Raw genomic sequence first — 15204 nt, 5'->3', positions numbered from 1 at the left:
ACCTCCTCTACACTCTAACCACTAGGCTACCTGCCTCCTCTACACTCTAACCACTAGGCTACCTGCCTCCTCTACACTCTAACCACTAGGCTACCTGCCTCCTCTACACTCTAACCACTAGGCTACCTGCCTCCTCTACACTCTAACCACTAGGCTACCTGCCTCCTCTACACTCTAACCACTAGGCTACCTGCCTCCTCTACACTCTAACCACTAGGCTACCTGCCTCCTCTACACTCTAACCACTAGACTACCTGCCTCCTCTACACTCTAACCACTAGACTACCTGCCTCCTCTACACTCTAACCACTAGGCTACCTGCCTCCTCTACACTCTAACCACTAGACTACCTACCTCCTCTACACTCTAACCACTAGACTACCTGCCTCCTCTACACTCTAACCACTAGGCTACCTAGAACCTCCTCTACACTCTAACCACTAGGCTACCTGCCTCCTCTACACTCTAACCACTAGACTACCTGCCTCCTCTACACTCTAACCACTAGGCTACCTGCCACCTCTACACTCTAACCACTAGGCTACCTGCCTCCTCTACACTCTAACCACTAGACTACCTGCCACCTCTACACTCTAACCACTAGGCTACCTGCCTCCTCTACACTCTAACCACTAGAACAGAACTACCTGCCAGCCTCTACACTCTAACCACTAGGAACTACCTACCTCCTCTACACTCTAACCACTAGACTACCTGCCACCTCTACACTCTAACCACTAGACTACCTGCCTCCTCTACACTCTAACCACTAGACTACCTGCCTCCTCTACACTCTAACCACTAGACTACCTGCCTCCTCTACACTCTAACCACTAGACTACCTATAGCCACCTCTACACTCTAACCACTAGACTACCTACCTCCTCTACACTCTAACCACTAGACTACCTGCCTCCTCTACACTCTAACCACTAGACTACCTACCTCCTCTACACTCTAACCACTAGGCTACCTACCTCCTCTACACTCTAACCACTAGGCTACCTACCTCCTCTACACTCTAACCACTAGACTACCTGCCTCCTCTACACTCTAACCACTAGACTACCTACCTCCTCTAACCACTAGACTACCTGCCTCCTCTACACTCTAACCACTAGACTACCTGCCTCCTCTACACTCTAACCACTAGACTACCTACCTCCTCTAACCACTAGACTACCTGCCTCCTCTACACTCTAACCACTAGACTACCTACCTCCTCTACACTCTAACCACTAGACTACCTACCTCCTCTACACTCTAACCACTAGGCTACCTGCCTCCTCTACACTCTAACCACTAGACTACCTGCCACCTCTACACTCTAACCACTAGTCTACCTGCCTCCTCTACACTCTAACCACTAGACTACCTGCCGCCTCTACACTCTAACCACTAATCTACCTGCCGCTGTTCTACAGAGATAGAGGGTAGAACCATAGAGTACAATACCAGTAGACTATAGAACAGAACATATAGAACAGAACATATAGAACAGAACATATAGAACAGAACATATAGAACATGACATATAGAACAGAACATATAGAACAGAACATATAGAACAGAACATATAGAACAGAACATATAGAACAGAACATATAGAACAGAACATATAGAACAGAACATATAGAACAGAACATATAGAACAGAACATATAGAACAGAACATATAGAACAGAACATATAGAACAGAACATATAGAACAGAACATATAGAACAGAACATATAGAACATATAGAACAGAACATATAGAACAGAACATATAGAACATATAGAACAGAACATATAGAACAGAACATATAGAACAGAACATATAGAACAGAACATATAGAACAGAACATATAGAACAGAACATATAGAACAGTAGATCCATAACATAGAACAGAACATATAGAACAGAACATATAGAGCTGTAGAACATATAGAACAGAACATAACATAGAACAGAACCATATAGAACAGAAGATATAGAACAGAACTATAGAACAGAACATATAGAACAGAACATATAGAACATCCATCAACAGAACATATAGAACAGAACATATAGAACAGAACATATAGAACAGAACATATAGAACAGAACATATAGAACAGGCTATAGGATCCATCAACAAGATCTCTAGATCCACACAGGCAGAAGATCCATTGATTTAGATCATCAACATAGATCTTAGATCCATCAACTAGAGTTATTGATTGGTCACAACATAGATCTGACCAATTAGCCATCAACATAGGCAAAAGAGTTATACAATAAAGAGCTGTAGATCCATCAACATAGATCTGTAGATCCATCAACATAGATCTGTAGATCCATCAACATAGATCTGTAGATCCATCAACATAGAGCTGTAGATCCATCAACATAGAGCTGTAGATCCATCAACATAGATCTGTAGATCCATCAACATAGACCTGTAGATCCATCAACATAGAGCTGTAGATCCATCAACATAGATCTGTAGATCCATCAACATAGATCTGTAGATCCATCAACATAGAGCTGTAGATCCATCAACATAGATCTGTAGATCCATCAACATAGACCTGTAGATCCATCAACATAGATCTGTAGATCCATCAACATAGAGCTGTAGATCCATCAACATAGATCTGTAGATCCATCAACATAGAGCTGTAGATCCATCAACATAGAGCTGTAGATCCACCAACATAGAGCTGTAGATCCATCAACATAGATCTGTAGATCCATCAACTGTAGATCCATCAACATAGATCTGTAGATCCATCAACATAGAGCTGTAGATCCATCAACATAGACCTGTAGATCCATCAACATAGAGCTGTAGATCCATCAACATAGAGCTGTAGATCCATCAACATAGACCTGTAGATCCATCAACATAGATCTGTAGATCCATCAACATAGAGCTGTAGATCCATCAACATAGAGCTGTAGATCCATCAACATAGAGCTGTAGATCCATCAACATAGAGCTGTAGATCCATCAACATAGACCTGTAGATCCATCAACATAGACCTGTAGATCCATCAACATAGATCTGTAGATCCATCAACATAGACCTGTAGATCCATCAACATAGAGCTGTAGATCCACCAACATAGACCTGTAGATCCATCAACATAGAGCTGTAGATCCATCAACATAGAGCTGTAGATCCATCATATTTTCATAACTTTTACTTCTGTTAGAAAATGGTGTACCACCAATACATTTTCTCTGATACCCAAAAGTACTTTTTGACAGGAAAGGGGTCATTCACTTATGAGAACATTGGTCCCCTACTGCCTCTGATCTGGAGGACTCACTAAGAGAACATCCCTGGTCATCCCTACTGCCTCTGATCTGGAGGACTCACTAAACAGAGAACATCCCTGGTCATCCCTACTGCCTCTGATCTGGAGGACCACTAAACAGAGAACATCCCTGGTCCATCCCTACTGCCTCTGATCTGGAGGACTCACTAAACAGAGAACATCCCTGGTCATCCCTACTGCCTCTGATCTGGAGGACTCACTAAACAGAGAACATCCCTGGTCCATCCCTACTGCCTCTGATCTGGAGGACTCACTAAACAGAGAACATCCCTGGTCATCCCTACTGCCTCTGATCTGGAGGACTCACTAAACAGAGAACATCCCTGGTCATCCCTACTGCCTCTGATCTGGAGGACTCACTAAACAGAGAACATCCCTGGTCATCCCTACTGCCTCTGATCTGGAGGACTCACTAAACAGAGAACATCCCTGGTCATCCCTACTGCCTCTGATCTGGAGGACTCACTAAACAGAGAACATCCCTGGTCCATCCCTACTGCCTCTGATCTGGAGGACTCACTAAACAGAGAACATCCCTGGTCATCCCTACTGCCTCTGATCTGGAGGACTCACTAAACAGAGAACATCCCTGGTCATCCCTACTGCCTCTGATCTGGAGGACTCACTAAACAGAGAACATCCCTGGTCATCCCTACTGCCTCTGATCTGGAGGACTCACTAAACAGAGAACATCCCTGGTCATCCCTACTGCCTCTGATCTGGAGGACTCACTAAACAGAGAACATCCCTGGTCATCCCTACTGCCTCTGATCTGGAGGACTCACTAAACAGAGAACATCCCTGGTCATCCCTACTGCCTCTGATCTGGAGGACTCACTAAACAGAGAACATCCCTGGTCATCCCTACTGCCTCTGATCTGGAGGACTCACTAAACAGAGAACATCCCTGGTCATCCCTACTGCCTCTGATCTGGAGGACTCACTAAACAGAGAACATCCCTGCTCATCCCTACTGCCTCTGATCTGGAGGACTCACTAAACAGAGAACATCCCTGGTCATCCCTACTGCCTCTGATCTGGAGGACTCACTAAACAGAGAACATCCCTGGTCATCCCTACTGCCTCTGATCTGGAGGACCCACTAAACAGAGAACATCCCTGGTCATCCCTACTGCCTCTGATCTGGAGGACTCACTAAACAGAGAACATCCCTGGTCATCCCTACTGCCTCTGATCTGGAGGACTCACTAAACAGAGAACATCCCTGGTCATCCCTACTGCCTCTGATCTGGAGGACTCACTAAACAGAGAACATCCCTGGTCATCCCTACTGCCTCTGATCTGGAGGACTCACTAAACAGAGAACATCCCTGGTCATCCCTACTGCCTCTGATCTGGAGGACTCACTAAACAGAGAACATCCCTGGTCATCCCTACTGCCTCTGATCTGGAGGACTCACTAAACAGAGAACATCCCTACTGCCTCTGATCTGGAGGACTCACTAAACAGAGAACATCCCTGGTCATACTGCCTCTGATCTGGAGGACCCACTAAACACACCTGCTTTGTTTGTAAATTATGTCTGAGTGTTGGAGTGTTCCCCTGGCTATCAGTAAACTTTTCTTTCTTTTTTTTAAACAACAATACAATTGTGTCATCTGGTTTGCTTAATATATAAGGATTTATTTAATTTTATTATTCATACTTTTACTTTTGATTCTTAAGTATATTTAAAACCAAATACTTTTAGACTTTTACTCAAGTAGAATTTTACTGGGTGACTTTTACTTGAGTCATTTTCTATTAAGGTATCTTTACTTTTACTCAAGTATGACAATTGAGTACGTTTTCCACCACACACACACACACACACACACACACACACACACACACACACAAGAACGCAGGAACGCACAGGCAGTAATGTTAAAGGACACCTACTGTTTGTGTGTGTGTGTGTGTGTGTGTGTGTGTGTGTGTGTGTGTGTGTGTGTGTGTGTGTGTGTGTGTGTGTGTGTGTGTGTGTGTGTGTGTGTGTGTGTGTGTGTGTGTGTCCAAATGGCCCACTCGATCACGGACATAACACGAGACTACGTTACATTAAGTAGACTATGCCTGATTTACACGTTGTGGTGTTGACGAGGCGCTTCAATCATGTCAATCATCACACAAGTAACACAGTTCGTATGACAAGACTATAACAAGATTATACCAATCACCAATTTATCAACCAGCTATCTAACATAAAGTAGAAGCAAATCACCAATTTATTAACCAGCTATCTAACATAAAGTAGAAGCAAATCACCAATTTATTAACCAGCTATCTAACATAAAGTAGAAGCAAATCACCAATTTATTAACCAGCTATCTAACATAAAGTAGAAGCCAATCACCAATGTTTAATCTGTTAACATAAATAACATTGTAGCCTAAATGATTTCAGTGTTTAGATTTCAGTAAAAAAAAAAAAAAAATTTGAAGAGAAAACTTACTTTACAATGGAGAATATTGTGTGTTTATTCGTGAATTATTCCCGTTGTTTAAGTCTCTTAGTAACTGTCTCCGTGCGGAAGGTAAAAAAATAAATTAAATTAAAAAAATTAATCCGTTTTAAATTTCGTTCTTGTTAAAAAAAGTGTCGCAGTCGAAAATAACAAAACCGTGTCACACGTATTGGTCAACCGATGCCGTTTGGAAAACAACGAAAACTCCAAATGACAGATAGTCGGGACTGGCACGGAAACAAAAACTTCCCCCGGTTACGAAATTCTTCTTCTTCTCCTCTATTTCTCCGGAGACAGCGAGTGCGTTGTTGAGCGTGTCACATGACCGCGGCGTAGGGCGGGACTGGAGTGGGTTCGCAGGGGATACGAGGGGTGGGGTTCGGGTCCGGTCGGCTCGGCTCGGGCGGGGTTTTATATGAACAGAGAAGAGGAAACTTTGGGCGTGACGCGGGCGTCAGCTCGAGAGCAGGACGTGTGACGTGACACACAAGGAACTAAAACAGAACAATTGTCTAACGTGAATTAGATTATAGCCTAGAATATATATATATATATATATATATATATATATATATATATATATATATATATATATATATATTTGGCCTACAGTTCTTTCGATGTATGTATACAATTACAATGGCTAATAATAGCAGAACACACATATTTTGTGGCCGAAATTGTACTACACGATACAAATACCAGGCCAGGCTACCACACCCTGTCAGAAGAAAGAAATGCAGATAGTAACTGACACACCCCTCTCTCTCTCTTTCTCTCTCTCTCTCTCTCTCTCTCAATACAAGGGCTTTATTGGCATGGAAAAACATATATTTACATTGCCAAAAGCAAGTCAAATAGATAAAACAAAAGTGAAATGAACAATGTAAAGTAAACATTACACTTACAAAAGTTACAAAAAAAAAGAATGAAGACATTTCAAATGTCATATTATTTCTCTCTCTCAAGTCATAATGGTGTTATTGGCATGGAAAACATGTGCTTACATTGCCTGTGGTGGAAAAAAAGTACCAATAGTCATGGGACAGCAGGGTAGCCTAGTGGTTAGAGCGTTGGACTAGTAACCGGAAGGTTGCGAGTTCAAATCCCTGAGCCGACAAGGTACAAATCTGTCGTCCTGCCCCTGAACAGGCAGTTAACCCACTGTTCCCAGGCCGCCATTGAAAATAAGAATGTGTTCTTAACTGACTTGCCTCGTTAAATACATTTAATAAACATTACATAATTTCAAAGGACATAGATATAACATTTCGAATGTTATATTATAGATATATACAGTATGCAAATAGTTCGAGTCCAAAAGGGAAAATAAATATGGGTGTTATTTACAATGGTGTTTGTTCTTTACTGGTTGTGGCAACAGGTCACAAATCTTGTTGCTGTAATTGGACAATTTCACTTAATAGAGTTGAACAAAATGTGATCATTTTTTTGAATTCCTTGTGGATCTGTGTAATCTGAGGGAAACGTGTGTCTCTAATATGGTCATACATTGGGCAGGAGGTTAGGAAGTGCAGCTCAGTTTCCACCTCATTTTGTGGGCAGTGTTGCACATAGCCTGTCTTCTCTTGAGAGCCATGTCTGCCTACGGCGGCCTTTCTCAATAGCAAGGCTATGCTCTCTGAGTCTGTACATAGTCAAAGCTTTCCTTAAGTTTGGGTCAGTCACAGTGGTCAGGTATTCTGCCACTGTGTACTCTCTGTTTAATGCCAAATAGCATTCGGGTTTGCTCTGTTTTTTTGTTAATGCTTTCCAATGTGTCAAGTAATTATCTTTTTGTTTTCTCATGATTTGATTGGGTCTAATTGTGCTGCTGTCCTGGGGCTCTGTAGGGTGTGTTTGTGTTTGTGAACAGAGCCCCAGGACCAGCTTGCTTAGGGGACTCTTCTCCAGGTTCATCTCTCTGTAGGTGATGGCTTTGTTATCGAAGGTTTGGGAATCGCTTCATTTTAGGTGGTTATAGAATTTAACAGCTCTTTTCTGGATTTTAATAATTCAGTCAGGAAGTTAAAGCTTGGTAACAAATGGGTCTTCCAAATGGACAATGACCCCAAACATACTTCCAAAGTTGTGGCAAAATGGCTTAAGGACAACAAAGTCAAGGTATTGGCCATCACAAAGCCCTGACCTCAATCCTATAGAAAATATGTGGGCAGAACTGAAAAAAGCGTGTGCGAGAAAGGAGGCCGACAAACCTGACTCGGTTACACCAGCTCTGTCAGGAGGAATGGGCCAAAATTCACCCAACTTATTGTGGGAAGCTTGTGGAAGGCTAACCGAAACATTTTACCTAAGTTAAACTATTTAAAGGCAATGCTACTGTAACAGTACAACTTTACGTCCGTCCCTTCGCCCATACCTGGGCGCGAACCAGGGACCCTCTGCGCACATCGACAACAGTCACCCTCGAAGCATCGTTACCCATCGCTCCACAAAAGCCGCGGCCCTTCAAGGTCTCAGAGCAAGTGACGTAACCGATTGAAACGCTATTTAGCGCACACCGCTAACTAAGCTAGCCGTTTCACATCCGTTACACTCACCCCCCTTTTGACTTCAGATTCTAGTAGGGGTTGAGGCCGGGTGCTGCAGAATGTTCTAGTACCCTCGCCAATTCGTTGATGTATATATATGTGTAAATATATATATATATAGGGTGTACGCTGGGAGTCGAGAAGCAAGTACAAGGAGTGACTTTAATAATTAAATAACACGAGGAACAAAACATGAAACACAAACAATAACGCCTGAGGAAAGAACCAAAAGGGAGTGACAGATATAGGGAAGGTTAAAATCAGGCAGGTGAGGCCAGGTGAGTTTGATGAAACGCAGGTGTGCGTGACAATGAGCAGCTTGGTGACCTCGAAGCGCCCGGAGAGGGGAGTATACCTGACAATACGTAAGTATGTTGAAGAGGGTGGGGCTCAAGATGCATCCCTGTCTCACTCCACGGCCCTGTGGAAAGATTTTTTTTTTGTTGTTGCCAATTTTAATTGCTCACTTGTTTGTGTACATGGATTTTATAATGTCGTATGTCCCCCCCCCACCCTCACACACACACACACACAAAAACTATTTTCATCCATTTGTATAGCAGACCCTCAAGCCAAATTGTGTCTCCCCAAAAAAACTTTTTGAAGTCAACAAAGCGTGAGAGGACTTTGTGTTTTGTTGTTGTTTGTTTGTCAATTAGGGTGTGCAGGGTGAATACGTGGTCTGTCGTATGCTATTTTGATAAGAAGCCAATTTGACATTTGCTCAGGACATTTGTTTTCGCCGAGGAAACGTACGAGTCTGCTGTTAATGATACTGTAGAGGATTTTTCCAGAGGTTACTGTTGACGCAGATTCCACTGTAATCGTTGGGGTCAAATTTGTCTCCACTTTTGTGGATTGGGGTCCCTTGGTTCCAAATATTGGGGAAGATGCCAGAGCTGAGGATGATGGTAAAGAGTTTAAGTATAGCCTATTGGAATTTGTGGTCGGTATATTTCATCATTTCATTAAGGATACCATCAACACCACAGGCCTTTTTGGGTTGGAGGGTTTGTATTTTGTCCTGTAGTTCATTCAATGTAATTGGAGAATCCAGTGGATTCAGGTAGTGTTTAATGTAATTGGAGAATCCAGTGGGTTCAGGTAGTGTTTAATGTAATTGGAGAATCCAGTGGGTTCAGGTAGTGTTTAATGTAATTGGAGAATCCAGTGGGTTCAGGTAGTGTTTAATGTAGTTTGAGAATCCAGTGGGTTCAGGTAGTGTTTAATGTAATTGGAGAATCCAGTGGGTTCAGGTAGTGTTTAATGTAATTGGAGAATCCAGTGGGTTCAGGTAGTGTTTAATGTAATTGGAGAATCCAGTGGGTTCTGGTAGTGTTTAATGTAGTTTGAGAATCCAGTGGGTTCAGGTAGTGTTTAATGTAATTGGAGAATCCGTGGGTCTGGTAGGTAGTGTTTAAATAGCTGACTATAAGATTTGTAAACGATCATGTATCTGTTTATTAGCCGATTGTTCTGCGGTTTAATGGCAGAATCCATCTCAGTGCTAAAGGAGAATCGTCACTACAGACCCTGGTTCAGGTAGTGTTTAATAGCCTAGGCTTGTATCTGTACAGTTCGGTCTAAGGCACTCCATCTCAGTGCTAAAGGCGTCACTACAGACCCTGGTTCGATTCCAGGCTTGTATCACAGCGGTCTAAGGCACTCCATCTCAGTGCTAAAGGCGTCACTACAGACCCTGGTTCGATTCCAGGCTTGTATCACAGCGGTCTAAGGCACTCCATCTCAGTGCTAAAGGCGTCACTACAGACCCTGGTTCGATTCCAGGCTTGTATCACAGCGGTCTAAGGCACTCCATCTCAGTGCTAAAGGCGTCACTACAGACCCTGATTCGATTCCAGGCTTGTATCACAGCGGTCTAAGGCACTCCATCTCAGTGCTAGAGGCGTCACTACAGACCCTGGTTCGATTCCGGGCTTGTACAACAACCCGGCCGCGTTGGCCCAGCGTCGACCTGGGTTAAGGTTTTGGCCGGGGTAGACCGTCATTGTGAATAAGAATTTGTTCTTAATTAACTGACTTGTCTAGTTAAATAAAGATTTAAATAAATAAAAAATAAATAAAAAATAGAGCCTTCCTTCCTCCCTCCCTCCCTCCCTCCCCCTCCCTTCCTTCCCTCCCTTCCTTCCTTCCTTCCTTCCTTCCTTCCTTCCTTCCTTCCTTCCTTCCTTCCTTCCTTCCTTCCCTTCCTTCCTTCCTTCCTTCCTTCCCTTCCTCCCTCCCTCCCTCCCTTCCCTCCCTTCCTTCCTTCCTTCCTTCCTTCCTTCCTTCCTTCCTTCCTTCCTTCCTTCCTTCCTGCTAAAGCATCTCTTAATAGTGTGTAGGTTGAGTATTGATTGCTCTGTTCAAGTAGACTGTGATTTTGCTGTGGTCTGATAGAGGTGTCAGTGGGCTGACTGTGAAGGCTCTGAGAGACTCTGGGTTGAGGTCAGTGGACTGAAGGCTCTGAGAGACTCTGGGTTGAGGTCAGTGGACTGACTGTGAACTCTCTGAGAGACTCTGGGTTGAGGTCAGTGGACTGACTGTGAACTCTCTGAGAGACTCTGGGTTGAGGTCAGTGGACTGACTGTGAACTCTCTGAGAGACTCTGGGTTGAGGTCAGTGGACTGACTGTGAACTCTCTGAGAGACTCTGGGTTGAGGTCAGTGGACTGATAAAGTAGTCTACAGTACTACTCTGAGATGAGCTATAGGTGTACCTACCATGTGAGTCCCCTGAAGCCTCCCATGGACTTGATGTACAGTGGACCCAGGATGTAACAGAGCTATCTGTGAGACTCTGGGTTGAGGTCAGTGGAGTCCCCTGAAGCTGTGACTATGAGAGACCCAGGATGTAACAGAGCTATAGTGGACCTGACTGTGAAGTCCCTGAGAGACCCTGGACTTGATCTGACAGACTCTGGATGTGAGGTCAGAGACTCTGGGTTGAGGTCTGAGAGACTCCCCTTGAGGCCCAGTGATAAAGTAGTCTACAGACTACTGGATGTAGATGAGCTATAGGTGAACCTACCATAGGAGTCCCCTCCAAGCCCATTGACTATATACAGACCCAGGATGTAACAGAGCTATAGGTGAACCTACCATAGGAGTCCCCTCCAAGCCTACCATTGACTATGTACATAAACACCAGCGTGAGATCTGCTGGAGTTGTGACCTGTCTCTCCCTCTAATATAAAAATAATATATGCCATTTAGCTGCCCCCTTACAGTCATGTGTGCATCTCCTTCTGCCCCTCCCCTCTCTCCTTCTGCCCCCTCTCTCCTTCTGCCCCCCCTCTCTCCTTCTGCCCCCTCTCTCTCCTCCCACCCCCTCACCCCCCTCTCTCTCCTTCTGCTCTCTGTCACAGACAGACAGACAGACAGACAGACAGACAGATTCTCTGTTAACAGACAGACAGACAGACAGACAGACAGACAGACAGACAGACAGACAGACAGACAGACAGACAGATTCTTTGTTAAACGACAGACAGACAGACAGACAGACAGACAGACAGACAGACAGACAGACAGATTCTTTGTTAAACGACAGACAGACAGACAGACAGACAGACAGACAGACAGACAGACAGACAGACAGATTCTCTGTTAAACGACAGACAGACAGACAGACAGACAGACAGACAGACAGACAGGACAGATTCATAGACCCACACAACAATACACACACAGACACAGGGGCGTCGGCAGGGTATTTGTGAACCCTGGAGAGGAAGCACACTCCCAACAGACTGCTAGAGACAACACAGAGAACCCCCGCCCAAACACACAACTGCGTGCGAGGTGTGTGTGTGTGCAGGGAATGTGTGTGTGTGTGATGTGTGGAGATGACATTCTAACAATGTGTGACCTCAGGACCATAACAGCTTGCTCTTTACAATGTGTGACCTCAGGACCATGAGGAGCTCTTTACAATGTGTGACCTCAGGACCATGAGGAGCTCTTTACAATGTGTGACCTCAGGACCATAACAGCTCTAACAATGTGTGACCTCAGGACCATGAGTGTGACCTCAGCTCTAACAATGTGTGACCTCAGGACCATGAGGAGCTCTAACAATGTGTGACCTCAGGACCATGAGGACCATATTGCTCTTTGTGACCTCAGGATGTCTTAACAATGTGACCTCAGGACCATGAGGACCTCTTTACAATGTGTGACCTCAGGACCATAACAGCTCTAACAATGTGTGACCTCAGGACCATGAGGAGCTCTTGTGTGACCTCAGGACCATATGTGTGACCTCAGGACCATGAGGAGACCTCTTTAACAATGTGTGACCTCAGGACCATAACAGCTCTAACAATGTGTGACCTCAGGACCATAACAGCTCTAACAATGTGTGACCTCAGGACCATGAGGAGCTCTAACAATGTGTGACCTCAGGACCATAACAGCTCTTAACAATGTGTGACCTCAGGACCCATGAGGAGCTCTTTACAATGAGGAGCTCTTTACAATGTGTGACCTCAGGACCATGAGGACCTCTTTACAATGTGTGACCTCAGGACCATAACAGCTCTAACAATGTGTGACCTCAGGACCATAACAGCTCTAACAATGTGTGACCTCAGGACCATAAGGCTCTAGCTCTTTACAATGTGTGACCTCAGGACCATAACAGAGGAGCTCTTTACAATGTGTGACCTCAGGACCACGAGGAGCTCTTTACAATGTGTGACCTCAGGACAATGTGTGACATAACAGCTCTAACAATGTGTGACCTCAGGACCACGAGGAGCTCTAACAATGTGTGACCTCAGGACCATAACAGCTCTAACAATGTGTGACCTCAGGACCATAACAGCTCTAACAATGTGTGACCTCAGGACCATAACAGCTCAGGACCATAAGCTCTAACAATGTGTGACCTCAGGACCACGAGGAGCTCTAACAATGTGTGACCTCAGGACCATGAGTGTGACCTCAGGACCATCTCTAACAATGTGTGACCTCAGGACCATAACAGCTCAGCTCTAACAATAACAATGTGTGACCTCAGGACCATAACAGCTCTAACAATGTGTGACCTCAGGACCATGAACAGCTCTAACAATGTGTGACCTCAGGACCATAACAGCTCTAACAATGTGTGACCTCAGGACCATAACAGCTCTAACAATGTGTGACCTCAGGACCATAACAGCTCTAACAATGTGTGACCTCAGGACCATGAGGAGCTCTAACAATGTGTGACCTCAGGACCATGACAGCTCTAACAATGTGTGACCTCAGGACCATGAGGAGCTCTAACAATGTGTGACCTCAGGACAATAACAGCTCTAACAATGTGTGACCTCAGGACCATAGCTCTAGCTCTAACAATGTGTGACCTCAGGACCATGACAGCTCTAACAATGTGTGACCTCAGGACCATAACAGCTCTAACAATGTGTGACCTCAGGACCATGAGGAGCTCTAACAATGTGTGACCTCAGGACCATAACAGCTCTAACAATGTGTGACCTCAGGACCATGACAGCTCTAACAATGTGTGACCTCAGGACCATGACAGCTCTAACAATGTGTGACCTCAGGACCATAGGACAGCTCTAACAATGTGTGACCTCAGGACCATAACAGCTCTAACAATGTGTGACCTCAGGACCATAACAGCTCTAACAATGTGTGACCTCAGGACCATAACAGCTCTAACAATGTGTGACCTCAGGACCATAAAAGCTCTAACAATGTGTGACCTCAGGACCATAACAGCTCTAACAATGTGTGACCTCAGGACCATGAGGAGCTCTAACAATGTGTGACCTCAGGACCATAGCAGCTCTAACAATGTGTGACCTCAGGACCATGAGGAGCTCTAACAATGTGTGACCTCAGGACCATAACAGCTCTAACAATGTGTGACCTCAGGACCATAACAGCTCTAACAATGTGTGACCTCAGGACCATAACAGCTCTAACAATGTGTGACCTCAGGACCATAACAGCTCTAACAATGTGTGACCTCAGGACCATGAGGAGCTCTAACAATGTGTGACCTCAGGACCATAACAGCTCTAACAATGTGTGACCTCAGGACCATAACAGCTCTAACAATGTGTGACCTCAGGACCATGAGGAGCTCTAACAATGTGTGACCTCAGGACCATAACAGCTCTAACAATGTGTGACCTCAGGACCATAACAGCTCTAACAATGTGTGACCTCAGGACCATAACAGCTCTAACAATGTGTGACCTCAGGACCATAACAGCTCTAACAATGTGTGACCTCAGGACCATGACAGCTCTAACAATGTGTGACCTCAGGACCATGACAGCTCTAAGGACAGCTGCTGTGACCTCAGGACCATAACAGCTCTAACAATGTGTGACCTCAGGACCATAACAGCTCTAACAATGTGTGACCTCAGGACCATGAGGAGCTCTAACAATGTGTGACCTCAGGACAATAACAGCTCTAACAATGTGTGACCTCAGGACCATAACAGCTCTAACAATGTGTGACCTCAGGACCATAACAGCTCTAACAATGTGTGACCTCAGGACCATGAGGAGCTCTAACAATGTGTGACCTCAGGACCATGACAGCTCTAACAATGTGTGACCTCAGGACCATGAGGACCTCAGCTCTTTAACAATGTGTGACCTCAGGACCATGAGGACCAGCTCTAACAATGTGTGACCTCAGGACCATGACAGCTCTAACAGGATGTGTGACCTCAGGACCATAACAGCTCTAACAATGTGTGACCTCAGGACCATAACAGCTCTAACAATGTGTGACCTCAGGACCAGGACCAACAATGTGTGACCTCAGGACCATAGGAGCTAACAATGTGTGACCTCAGGACCATAACAGCTCTAACAATGTGTGACCTCAGGACCATGAGCT

The 15204-nt window shown here is 44.7% G+C and overlaps 1 long non-coding RNA gene across 1 annotated transcript in view; it reads right to left on the bottom strand.

Moving 5' to 3' along the window:
• Positions 1-1638, bottom strand: part of LOC127927803 (uncharacterized) — a 3486-nt gene extending 1848 nt beyond the window's left edge. The window contains exons 1-6 of the long non-coding RNA XR_008129097.1: positions 1184-1638; positions 878-1069; positions 747-842; positions 450-577; positions 319-382; positions 1-286 (exon numbers count right to left, since the gene is read on the bottom strand). The exon at positions 1-286 is cut by the window's left edge and continues 98 nt beyond it. This is a non-coding gene — a long non-coding RNA (uncharacterized LOC127927803). The remainder of the gene's footprint in view (positions 287-318; positions 383-449; positions 578-746; positions 843-877; positions 1070-1183) is intronic.
• Between the last annotated feature and the right edge of the window lie 13566 nt (positions 1639-15204).

Source organism: Oncorhynchus keta, unplaced genomic scaffold, assembly GCF_023373465.1.
Source record: "Oncorhynchus keta strain PuntledgeMale-10-30-2019 unplaced genomic scaffold, Oket_V2 Un_scaffold_17597_pilon_pilon, whole genome shotgun sequence".
Classification (NCBI taxonomy): Eukaryota; Metazoa; Chordata; class Actinopteri; order Salmoniformes; family Salmonidae; genus Oncorhynchus; species Oncorhynchus keta.
Note: the sequence above shows the minus strand (reverse complement) of the source record. Positions and strands in the feature narration are given on the sequence as shown.